The sequence below is a fragment of the Ctenocephalides felis genome, unplaced genomic scaffold, assembly GCF_003426905.1.
Source record: "Ctenocephalides felis isolate EL2017-DRISC unplaced genomic scaffold, ASM342690v1 CF-g0.4_SCAFFOLD_03570, whole genome shotgun sequence".
Lineage (NCBI taxonomy): Eukaryota > Metazoa > Arthropoda > Insecta > Siphonaptera > Pulicidae > Ctenocephalides > Ctenocephalides felis.
The window spans coordinates 19,226,558-19,240,474 of record NW_020539724.1 but is presented as its reverse complement, the minus strand read 5'-3'; the positions used below and the strand labels follow the sequence as shown (position 1 = coordinate 19,240,474).

The following is a 13,917-nucleotide window of genomic DNA, read 5'->3' as shown; positions in this document are numbered from 1 at the left end:
AAGCTAAAATCTTCACTATCAATTACTCTCTTAACGATGACTTCAAATAATCTATATAATTTTTGAATAAAAATATGTGCACAAAATATGTTTTTATTAAATTCGTGTCTCGTCATATTTTGTGTACAATATTTTTTCAAAAGGGTCATAAAAGTGTTCGTTTTAAATAGGTATTTTATTATGTGTTATATAACTTTGATAAAATTTCAAACGCGTATTTATACATCAGCGTTTGCGTATCCACCTTAATTTCAATTTAATTTTCATCGGTTGATTATACTGAATATAATAAAGATTTTGTGTTTATTATAATTTAAGTATAAAATTGTAGACAATAATATTCTACGATTCAAAAATCTATAACACATAATTGATTTAATTTTAGTTTAAACTATAAAAAAGGGGAAAAACTCACGATTTATATTTCTTCTAGTAAGTGTAAGCTTAGATATGTTGCTTTTGTACTTTTAACCGAAAACATAAAAAAGCAAAAATGATATCCAAAAAAATGATAAAATATATTAATGTGTTGTGTTTAATCATTATTTATTTATTTGATAAATTCTTCAATGTTAAGAACAGCAAAACAAAATCTTGTTAGTATTAATTTAGTTCATAACATTTAGTTTTAAAGAACAATCAATGTCATAATATTATAATAATATAAATTAAATATAATATTATATATATTTTTCAATAAATTTTTTGAACACAACCGAATTTTTGAGTGTTTTTGGAATTTACTTTTATTTATTTCTTTAAATTTAAATGTTTAAAAAAATTACGATCAGAAAAATCTTCTTAATGCGGTGGAGACGCCTGATACTTTCAGTTTCTCAATTTCAAAAAGTTATTTCTTTACACTTAAACAGAAGTACACAAGTCATCACTAATAATCGCAAAATATGATACTTTATGTTTTCATTTCACCATATCTAAATTTTAGTCATACAAATCTTCAACTTTCATTAAATTTTTTGGTTAAAAATTTGATTTTCACTTCGCAGATCATTTTTCATAAATGATTTACTAATTATGAAACCATTTCAGCAGGAACAAATTTCCATCTCATTATTGATATATACTTGTTATAATCTTATTATTAAAAAGTTAAAGATTAGTAAAATATCTATCATACTGATAGCTAATAAAATATCGTTATAGATTTAATGCCGAGAGTGTTACTAAATTTAAACATTAAGAAAACGTTTTTAAAATTCCCAACTATTTTTCTAAATTGTCGTAGTTTTTAAAACATCCAGTTATCAAAAAATATCTAAACTGTATAACTACATTATTCTCATGAAGCATTTATGACTTAAACAAATTATTTTTTTTACTTTTTTATCTATACTATCAAATTTCTTTTCTTACTCGATTTATTGTATCTTTTTTATTAAATTAAATAAAATCGCAACATCTGATTTTATTCCAAAAATACGAAAATGTACCATACAGTAATATAGTAATAGCAGTATTTGAAAAAATAATTTGATATTAAGGAAGCTTTATATACAGTTAACCCTCTTATAACGCATTGAGTGCCTACCGCGTAATATGGAAAAAGCGTTATAAAATACTCGTACGTTTTAAAAATAGTATTTAAAAAAGTAATTTAATATGAAGGAAGCTCTATATGCAGTTAACCCTCCTGTAACGCATTGAGTGCCTATCGTATAATATGTAAAAAGCGTTATAGAAACTCGGCTTATTTATTCTGGATTCTATAGAAACAATTTATCATGATTTAGGGAAAGGAAAACTATTCAGAATTAGTATCAAGTATTTGTACCGCGTTATATGGAGACCAGTGCATACAAAAGGCAGGATGAATTATATATTGTTATATTTATATTTATATCTAAGAATTCGAAGAAAAAGTTTAAATTTTTATTATTGAATTGAAGAGTTCATATAAGGATATGATAAAAAAAATATATCAATAATTTTTAGTGAATTGAAGACATTGCATACCAATATGACAAAAAATATATCCAAAATTAAATTAAAAAATTGTTTTCAACAAATTCCAGCAGAATTCTGGAATGTTTTTTTATAAAAATCAACAACGTGCTGTGAAAGAGCTCCGATATTACTAAAACTTTTGATATGAACTGGCATGTTTATATAACGTTATTGAAAAAGACTATAAAACTTATTAAAACTTTTTACAAAATTGAGACTTCTGTTATTTATTATTAAAACTTTTTACAAAATCTAGTTACTAGTTAAGAGGGCTGTCGCAATATCAGCTCCTGGAAATATCAAATCTTTTCAGAGCACCGTGTTATGGACGGGTTGACTGTATATAAAAAAAATTAAACAAAAGTACATCCAAACAAACTCTATAAAAATTATTTTTTTGATCAAATCAAATAACAGATTTAAACTATTTAAACTAATTAATTTGAAGCAAATTTTCAAAGCCATATGCTAATCGCCTTCTTCGGCTTATAATCCCCAAAAATGTATTACAAGAGCTAAGGTGACCATATTTTTCAAAGTCAAAACTGGGACAGCAATTTTTAGTTATGCTAATCCGGGACTGCAGCTATAACAGTTTTTTACATAAATCTTTTTTTCTAAAAAATGCGGACTTTAATAAAACTTTTTATTCGATTATATGCAATACTTTTTTATCCAATATATCGATCTATATGTTTTTCGCGCTTTTGAGCCTTGTATAATATTCTTGTAAAATAATTTGAAAAAATTAGCACTTGTTCGTTTGTTTTCATAATTTTTGTTAATTCATCTGTTAATTTTCGAAAAACCGAGACAATCCGGACAAAAGATCAAAATCCGGTACAAATAGATTTTTCAAAAACCCGAGACACAAGGTGAAAATCCGGGACTGTCCCGGTCAAACCGGGACGTATGGTCACCTTACAAGAGCTAGCTTATAACCTCAAAAATTTATTTTAAGAACTAGCATTATATATTCTAAATCAAATATTCTTTTAATCGCATAAGTCTAAATCTAATTCTATTACATAAATATAAACCCGATTCACCCAGGTGGCCGCCGCAGCCGCTCCCCGACCCGCCGCGATCGTTCATCTGTACCCCGTGGCGGTAGCATACCGCGCGGCGGCAGTTTACCGCCAAATGCGGGAAGGCGTTTCTCGCCTTTCGACGATGACTTTTTCGCTCCCGATGAGGACGACATCGTCTTCGGCGGCAGTCGGTACGAACGCGGCGTCTCACCCACGCCCGTCAAGACTAGACTTTTGCCGCCGCGGGAAAACGAAATTGCATACGACTTAGACGGTTGGAAATTTAGAGAATTACGATATTTGTTTTTTGGTTATAGTTTTATTTGTGATCGTTAAGTTTTTGCATCCCTTTGTTCGTTTTTTGAGATGACTATTGAAGTGCTTGAGTTTTCGACGTGTACACTTGTTATTTACTAATTTTTCAAAAGATTTTATGTAAATTTCTTTGATTTGTTGATAACAAAATTTAAATAATATTTGAATGTTTTCCTGTTGAAGATATAAAACTGGAATTCTATGAAAATTTAAAATTTATTTATGATGCATGATGAAGACTTTCGTCAACTACCACATACAAAATTTAAGCAATGGTAATTCAGGAAATTTGACTTATTCTTATTTTGAAATTACTGTCAAGATTTTAGACCCAGAAAATATTAAACATTTTATTAATTGTTCTGCTATATGAAAATATTACCATACTAAATATTTATTAATTTGACAATGGCATCTCAAACCACAAATTGGTTAGTCAGATTTCTCAGATAATTGCTTTATTCAGGATAAAACGATGATATCACCCAAGATCACAGTTTTTGTGATATAATTAGATTCACTTTCCATAGTAGATTTTGAGTCTAAACTCTTCCTTCTTCAAATTATCCATCTGTATTCAAAAACCAAAGGCAAAAACATACATCGTGCTCATTTCTTTCATTACATTGAAACCTTGAATTCCATTTGAATTATCATCCATCAATAGTTGAATGCAGTTTATTTACTATAGAAAAATTTACTTTTGAATTTGAATTTGTCTCACAACGGTTCAAATTTCATTTCATCGAATAATGTAACTCATATGTGTGAAATCATATGATGCACGTATATTTCTATATTTTTTTCTATCTACATGTGGATACCAAAAATACAAACACTATGTCCACTTCATTCATTTCTTTCATAGAAACCTAAATTCCTATTAGAATAATTTGTCATTTATAGAGTTATTCACATATAGTTAGCATTTTTACTTTATCGATTAACTCAAATATATAATGCCTTATTAGGCAAGTATTCCCTAATATTTTTTCATAGAGTGAAATTTTATGATCCAAAGAAGTTATTTGGTATTTTTTATGATTGAGTAGAAATAGATGAAGAAGGTTGATGATGGGTTGGTGATTTATGATTAACAGTAATAATTTATACCTATCACTTTAATTAGGTTCTTGCATAAGAATGAAATATTGTTGATAGTATAATGGGAATTTGGCAAATTATTAATTTCGGTGGTTTAATCTACAAATTCGAAAATCTCCTTTTATATATTCATATTTAAAAAAAAAACAGGATGAAATCTGGAATATCAGAATTGACGGAATTTGGATCTAATAGGCAAAATTTTAGAAATACTGCTATTTTTTTTATCAAATTCCAGCAAAAAATTCAAGCTGTATGGATCTGATTCATTTCGACCAGCGACTAAGTAAATTTGTTTTCTCAGTTTGATATTTTTCTACTCAATAGGTTCCATAAAAATTAAGAAAAAATATATGCAAGAATCTAGTAACTATTACTTGAAAAAGTGCGAATTTTGGTTTCAAAAAAATAACGTGTATGTTTTAAAAAATTATCGTGTCATCTTAAAATTGGGTTCGCTTGGGTAAGTTTACATATTTATTTTTCGTAAATTTTGTGTTTTATATGTATAGATGATAATTTTGGTAGTTAGCCTAATAAAAAAGGAAATAAATGAAGACAAGATTTAAGACTCTTGACTTTCAGAAAACATTCAAATATATAATAAAAATATAAAGAATTTGATGTTGTTTGGTGTTTAGGTGAATGAATAACTTAATCTCTTGTAAATACCGGTGATATGTAAAAATGTATATATTTTATGTGTATACTAATATTTTGATGTTGTGATAGTTAATTATGTTTGGATTTAAGTAGATGATTGATTTTTAATGTATTAGTGTAAATATTTATATTAAATCAAGATTGATGACTCTTGATGAGATAGAAATACAGTTTACTATGAAATTCAAATTTATAAAAATTTAGCTTGTTGCTATTTATACACATAAATATAATTTTTAACAGTTTTTTTTATACGTAACATCAAAGGCTCGATTATCCAGATTATTTAGTAGTTTTAATACTTGGAAATACTTAGGTTTTGTAAAATGCATTAAACAAAACCGTTTTCATAAAATTATGAAAGCTATTCAAATTTCTTGTCAAATTTCATTCCCATTTTAAGCATTTAGCACGCCATTATATTAAAAATTCGTTCGCAATCTCCGTCACAAATTCACGAAAAAAAATCATTTGTGCTAAAAAATCATATTTTCTGAAGTACATAATTTCACATAAACATGTATAAACACATACAGCAAAACACAACACACAAATTTGGTATTATTTTTACCAAAAAGTCTATTAAGACTCGATAAATGTTGTAGCTGTATAAATAATGCTTTATAGAAATTAACAATAGTAGTTTAGAATAGTAGTTTACATTTATTTGAGTTCAACTGATGAAAAAAATAATAATTAAATTTGTTGATCTGTGCATTTACAAAATTTGTGTACAAAAAGCAAAATTTAACTTTGGTATACTTTGGTGTCAATATCAAAATAAATTCAACTTCAATTATTGTCTCAAACATAACTTAGTTATGTAACGACCTACGTTCATAATAAACCATTCAAATATTTTTTCTATCCCACACATAAGAGAATGGCAAATCGATGGATTGCCTCTCATGAAATAAGTAGTCATAAGTCTTGACCAACAGCTTATAGAACCTAAAAGACTTCTGATTGCTGTTCAAACAATTATATAAAAAAAAATCAAAAACTTTCAAACAAACTCAAAGTTCTTCCTCAGTTGAAATCAAATAAAACCAATTCTCAAACCATTAATAATCAAAACATCACTTCCTACCTTTCGTGCAGGACGTCCAATCTGGTCACCATCTCGTGGTAGATCCGTGTCACCATTGCACGATCTCCTGAACCCCTCAAAGTTTATGCCAATGTCAGCAATTGCCCGTGACCCATGGTGGTGGGACGCAGTGCCCTCCTGGAAGCCATATGACCCCTTTCTAAGATGGGGCAGATCACCATCCTTCGCAAGGGACTCCTATCTCTCACCTGTAAAGAGAACGTATTTGTGGAATAAGCATCCAGCTCGACCATTGGGTAAGATAATTGTTACATTATTAATAGATTGATAATAAAAGCAGAATTATAGAGCATGCATTTTGAAAATAAAACTATTTTGTTTTTATTTAAACGTATATAAGGATGCAAAAAAATCGTATGGCTTAAACAACATTTGCTCGAAATGGTGGTCCTTAATATGGACATTTTCGAATTCCTTTGCTCCCAAGGGTTCAAATGGTTCCAAATTGATAAAAAACAATTATCTGAAAGTTTTAGCTCTTGATATTAACATTTAGATAGTGCGCAATTCAAACTTCGTATGTATATAGCATGGAAAAAAATTTCGAAATCAAAAAAACATTTTTTTAGGTATAAATTTGTCGCTAAGACAAATGAATCAAACGTGAAAATTCGTGTCATTTTTTATTGAAAATTTAACGCTCTGGAAAACAGGTTTTTTATAATTTGTTTTGTAAAGCGTCGAATTTTGAATGAATTTTTTTCTAAATTTTAGATAAATTTTCCATGCTATTTCCATACAAAACTTTGATTGAATTGCGCACTATCTAAAAGACAATATTAAGAGCTAAAACTTTCAGATAATTGTTTTTTATCAATTTCGAACCATTTGAGCCCTTGGGAGCAGTGAAATTCGAAAATGTCCATATTAAGGACCCCCCTAATATGTTTATAAATTCATGACTACTACGACTAACCACAAGTTGTTTGCAAAAATCATTCCATTTTATACAAAATTAGATATCAATTTTTTGATTAGTAAAATAGTTAATGCATTTTATATGTTAATTGACCAAAATATACAAAGCTTGAACAATATTTGCTTAAAAATTGAATGCACTTTGTAACATTCAGATTATAAATTAAAATATGATAATTATCAGATATAAATTTCAGATTTTAAATTAAAATATCTATCAAATTTTGTGTATAATTTGATTTTTGCAATATGCATGACCAAATTACGACTACCCACAAGCTGTTTTCAAAAATCATTTTATTTTATTCTGAATTGCAAAAGAATTTTTTAATTAATGAGTTAGTTGATGCATTTAATACTTTAATAACTGTTAATGCCTACAAGCTAAATGCAGATTATAATTTTCAGTTCATTTTTAAGTATAAGAAACTTTCTTCTTAATATTGTGCAAAATATGATTTTTGCATGCATGATTAAACACAAATACTATTAACCACGTGATTTCAGAAATTATTTCATTTTGCACAAAATTGGATCTCAAAAATACTAATTTATTCCTTTTCAAAAATAAACACCAACAAATTTGTAAAAAAAAAACATGCAAATTGTAGTTGATACAAAAAGTGCAACTACAATTTCTAACACTTTAGATACTAACATACTACAAAAGTTAGTAGATACCTTTTATATTTTTATAGAAATGTTTGTAGTGCTGAGGAAAAAGCCACAGCCTTGCAAACACAGGTTGAATTCAAATCTTGCGTTACGCACAACCTGGTATCAAACAGCAGTGATATAATTTTTCACTTGAAAATATTAGTCACAAATATATTGTCCAAATGAAAATGGATTTTCAATACATTTTTGCAATATATGACATCACACTTTGCAAGTATGTAGAGAAACATTTTCATCACAAAGAAAAATCACAACCATTGGGTTGGTAAAAAATAAATACACGTGAAGCCTTACTAGATAGACTCTCCCTACTACACGTGACATTCAGTAATTTTTTTTTGTCAAAACCAAACTTTAGTGCCTAGAAAAAATTGACAATTTTTTTTTAATTCAGGTAAAAAATAAATGACTCCCCTTTACTAGACTAGACTCCCTCACGTGATTAATTGAAGTCTTCAAGACTCCTGGCAACTACATTTCATTTACCCTACATTGAAATGCCGAAATATTTGTTCAAAAGCATGTCCTTTTTGTGTTTGAATATTTCTAAATCATAACTTTATAATAAACAGCTAACTAATAACAATGTTAATAATAATCTGTATTATTTACAGATACATTGCAAAACGTAATAGATGGGCTTCGCGCAAGTCTTTAATAACAATTTTTCACTCTAACCGCCGTCAAAACATGAAGCAAATGCTCAAAACTAATTTTAACCCTAACACGAATACAATATTACATTAAATATCTATTTTTCCTTTTCAGCCACCGTCCGTTAAACCCCGAAGATATTTTGTGAATGTTATTTATGAAAATTTGTTATGTAAATAAATCGTAACACTTTATATTTAAGCACATGATAATATTTATATTATAATCATTTAACTGCCCGCTGAGACTAACGTTATTTATTTTACAAACATCTAATTATAATGTTAATTTATTGATATTTATATTATAACATTATTTATTAATTCATTTATTTATATAAGATGAAGTCGTTGATAAATTGTGAACGAATTTTGTGAAAAAAACGTGTCTCGAAAACTCCAACATTACCCCCACAGTTTGTCAAATGACTTTGAAATGATGACATGAATTGAAAACGATATATATTTTTGAAAAATAAAAAAAATTCAAAAAACGATATTTATTTTTTTATTCATTTCATTTTTATACAGGAAACCATTGTGATTATGAAGTGCCCGGGAATTCAACCTAGTTGTAGTTATATTATATATAATATAGAGATTATATAGATATAGTATAGAGATATAATATAGAGATTATAGAGATATAATATAGATTATATATAATATATAAAATAGAGCTATAGCTCTCTATAATTTATTTCCTATATCTTTTTTTGCAGCAAAATAATCCAAAAAGAATTATTTTATAAAAATTTACAACAACAAGGAAGCCTGAAGTATTCTGTAAGTATAATTTATAATCAACTTAAATTGATAACTAGTGGGGTGCATGGCATCGTGCCTTAAGGCAAATTGCTGGAACTTTCTGTACCGTAATTAAAAATCTTGGTATGATTTACACAAAATGTGCACACATTATGAAAATCTCTTTATATAAGCATTTTTACCCAACAAATGACTTTTTTTTTAACTTATTTTTATTGAGAGTCCATAACCGCTGGACCGGCATTCCCTAAAATTTAATCAGTTCCTTCATCTTGTCAATTCAAGTAAAATGTTTTTTGATTTATTAAAATCGGACGCTCCGTTCTCTTAAAAACATAGTTACCGTTTTTGGCACTTTTTGCCCCGAATCTTCGGAACGGCTAGACTTGCCTTTGCCAAAAACTATTCAGCACGTATTCTTATTTCAACAGCAATTGAATGTTTTTTAAATTATTTAAATTGGTTGATCGGTGTTCCCGAAATAGTCGACAAAAATTTGTATCCGCACACACATACACACACACACACATCAACACACATCCATTTTTTCTAAGGTATGCCAAAATATTCAGAAACATTTGAAATGTAAGATATATAAAAATTTTCATTTTCGATTTTTTGCGATTACTATAACTTACCCTACGGGAAGTTAATAAATAAGCAACTTATCAAATTGTTTCCATAAAATTTTCTCTTAATCTTAATCTCCGAAGATAATACAGTTTTCGCTTTCATTGAAAACTAATCAATATGATTTCCAAATTATATCTTCCAAATTAGCTTATAACATCTATAATCATGTTAATTCACTTTATTCAACACATTTCCATAATTTCCACTTCGTGGCTTAAAAATGTATTTTTTATGTGTGGACGTCAACGGTGATAATAATTTATAATCTCCTAATTATTTAATTTCATAATTTCCTATAAAATTAATCATGCTAATAATGTATTTATGATAATAGCACAGTGTCATTTTAATGCATATCTAGTTTTCTTATCTATTTATTGGTCAGTTTTTTTCCCGTAAACTAACATGATCAAGTTCTGCAATGCAATTGTAACCTATTTAATTCAATCATAACAAACAATCATTTATCTTGATATTTATATAATTGATTATTTGTATAAAAGAATTTTCTTTCAAATTTGCCATAAATTTCAATTTCTCCTGAACAATAATTTTATTACCGCTGAAAAATGACTATGATGTTTACGAATAAATGAGCTATGACTAAAATGATTATAATGAGCACGAATAGATGAGATGCTTTTCAAATCAGTAAGATTTTTGTTAAAGTTATTTTTATTTACAGTTTAAATATTTCTCGTATAATATCCATTTCACAACAATACATATATCTTAAACTAAAGAAGTATGTTTCAAAAGAATCTTGTATTGCAATAATCATAATCAAGCATATAAAAATATATTGCGATAATACTATAGTTATGATGAAGAATATGCATAGTTTACAAAGAAGGAAAATAAGGATCAGTATATAGAGTAAAAAATTTGTAACAACTCATACCGATTTTGTACTTTGTAAAATAGAAAAGTATCTACATAGTATTTAATTCACATATATTAATGTTTTATTGTTGAAAATGCAATGCATATTCTCCAACAAATTCTAATATCAAATACTTTTAAATGTTCTTTACAGAAAAAATGCAGTCGGGCTATATGAAAATACAGTTAAATTATTCATAGTCCAATAGTAAGATCATAATAAGATCAGACTAGCTGTATATTACCCAGTGATCTGTATTTATTAATTAATTCATAATTTCATATAGCAAAATCGGATTAAAACAACCTATGGTGAGTGGCTTGACATCTTAAAGATGTACAGAGCTTAGAATGAAAACACTACAATTGTAAACTTTATCACTTTTAGATACAAACTCTACTTATTAACATATAAATGCTTCTAAACATAGTAATAGAGGAAATAGGTGATATTTCTAATAAATAATTATTGCCATAATTGTTTGGAATGGACATGGACATAAAAAAGTTTGTGATGTGGAAAATGTATTCAAAGTTAGATTTAAAGACTGTGTTTGATGTGTATGTTGTACTTATGTAAACATTTGTTACGTGTCTTGTATTTGATATATATATATATATATATATATATATATATATGTGTGTGTGTGTATGTGTTTATGTATGTCCATACATATATACATATGTATGTTATGTGTTTGTGTATGAGTGTGTGTATATTAAAAATGTATCATAAGTCGAGGCTAGTTAGGAAACATCCATTAACCGTACTCAGAACGTAGAGGAGGCATTCATAATGCCATTTAAATATAAAACAAAAGTCTCAAAAGTCTATAAAACAAATTAATCTTTGAGATTTTCAAAAAATAACGACAAACAGAAGAATAACTAAACCAGAAATAGAACACCTAGTTTTCAATCCTTAGTTCAGAATTTGTATAAATTCATATAAAATAGTAGATTTGCACCATTCTAATTAGATCAACACATATAGTGTATCAATTATAATACAAAGTACACTCAAACTGGAGGGAGTTGGATATCAGCAAAGGGAAAAAATTAATGGATATCCCCTTACCGAAACATTATTGGAGTTTTAACCTTTCTATACAGATATTACTTTGCCACTATACATATAATAGAAATCTTTTGTAGAACACACTTAAAAAAAAGTTAAAGATATTTACACAAATTAACCAAAACAAAAAATCACTTAGCTTAAGAATTTATTAAAGCACATTCTAGGCTTCCTAAACAGATTTTCTTGAATCATACCCAACCTAATTGTACAAATAATATTGCTCTTCATCGCCTAAAAATAGTATATGGAACTTAATATGAAAGCGAAAAACTATTCCATTATTAACCTCTTTGAATTCCATTATCACAATCAAGCTTACAAAAAATATAACAAACATCCTCGCAAACAACTTCAAATTCACACAAGCATTCACTTTTGTCTCTCTTCTAGAATATATTTGTTCAACAGCATTAAACAATATAATCATACATTTGAATTCTTATAATCATACAAAACATATAAATAACATCTTACTTCTAGAAAGCAATATAATTAGAAACAAATGCAAAAATATGTGATCTGGCAATTTCCATCAATATATAGAATAAAAAGATAATGAAAAATTAGTTACGATTTTAAAACAAAATTGATTCATAATTTCAACCACCGACATTCAAAGATGGTTCATATTTCAACCATATAGAATTGAATGTTGTCAATGTTTAAAACATTTGTTTGAAGCAACTAGTGTTCCTTTCATCAATTTTCAAAAAAGCATATTTTATATTGTATATTGTATATACATACATATATAAATAAACATACATATATATATATATATATATATATACCCACTAAACCAGTTACGTAATATTACGTAATTTTAGTGTAAGAAATATGTATCTAATTACGAATCAGATATTACGAAATAATTACAAAAATATTGTAATTTGCCTGCAAAAAATATTACGTAAGAAAAATGATGATTTTATTTCATATATTATAACATAAAGATCGACAGCTCGTGATTTTCGGAATATTTCGTTTATGAGCGAAACTGTCAACCAATGAACGGCCCTAAGCGACATAAGTACCGTAATCCTGCGAGGCAGCGCCGGCCGCCGGCCGCTAGCCTAGGCTATGATGCCAAGTTAAAAGTTATCCTGAAATGCATCATGGGAGATGGGACTATTCGCCATGTGTTTTAAATTAAGTGTTGTGTTTTGTAGTGTCTAATTTATATTTTTAATTGCTAATAAATGTGAAAGTGATATTAAATATGTGAAAATATATGTTTATAAAAATGTATTTTTAAAGGCTCTTAAATTACATGAATTACTTAAATCTTTACTCTAAAACGCTCCATTAACCTAAAAATTGATCGTGTGTGTTATTAAATTTTTTCTAATAATAATAGATATTAAAAACTTCTATTTATTCTTCATATTCTAAATATTATTTTATTGTTAATATTAAAAATCAGTGACAAATATTTATAACAGAATCACTTGGCCTTTTGAAAACCATTTGCTTTGTGAAGTATATAAAAAAACATATGTATTAAAAGTTAAATAGAAATTATTACCATGTTTTTTATTTCAGGTGAAAATCGAAAGCTAATAATTATATCCGAGATGCATTTCTTCATCACAAATGGGCATGAAATAGATATCGAGAATGCTTTTGTAGAGAAGACATCATAGACTTATACCACATTTAGTTTTAACTGAAGATACATTCCTAATTACATAATATATACATAATATGAAATATTTAGTGAAAGAATTATGAAGACTTTGTAAGGATACTTCGATGATTTTATTCGAGTTTAATTTTAAATTTGCATTTTCTTATCATTTATCATTGTATATTTTTCCATTGCCATGAAATGTTGATAATATGTCATATGTAATTACATTATTTTATAAAAATTGTGAATTATTATTTATTACTTTGTGGATTTGCTAATGTTAAAATTGTGTACATATGCCGAAAAAATAAACATACCATATAATGTGCTTTTTCTTTTATTTTTCAGATAGTATAATATATATATATATATATATATGTGTGTGGGTGGTGTGTGTGTGTATGTACATACATATAAATTATATGTATGTACATACTATGTGTATACGCTTTCCTAAGTTCATGAATGTATGTGTTCACATATAC

The 13,917-nt window shown here is 27.3% G+C and overlaps 1 protein-coding gene across 1 annotated transcript in view; it reads left to right on the top strand.

Moving 5' to 3' along the window:
• The window catches only part of LOC113383536, a 43,213-nt gene that overhangs the window by 18,847 nt on the left and 10,449 nt on the right, over window positions 1-13,917 (top strand). The gene's annotated exons all lie outside the window — the stretch shown is intronic.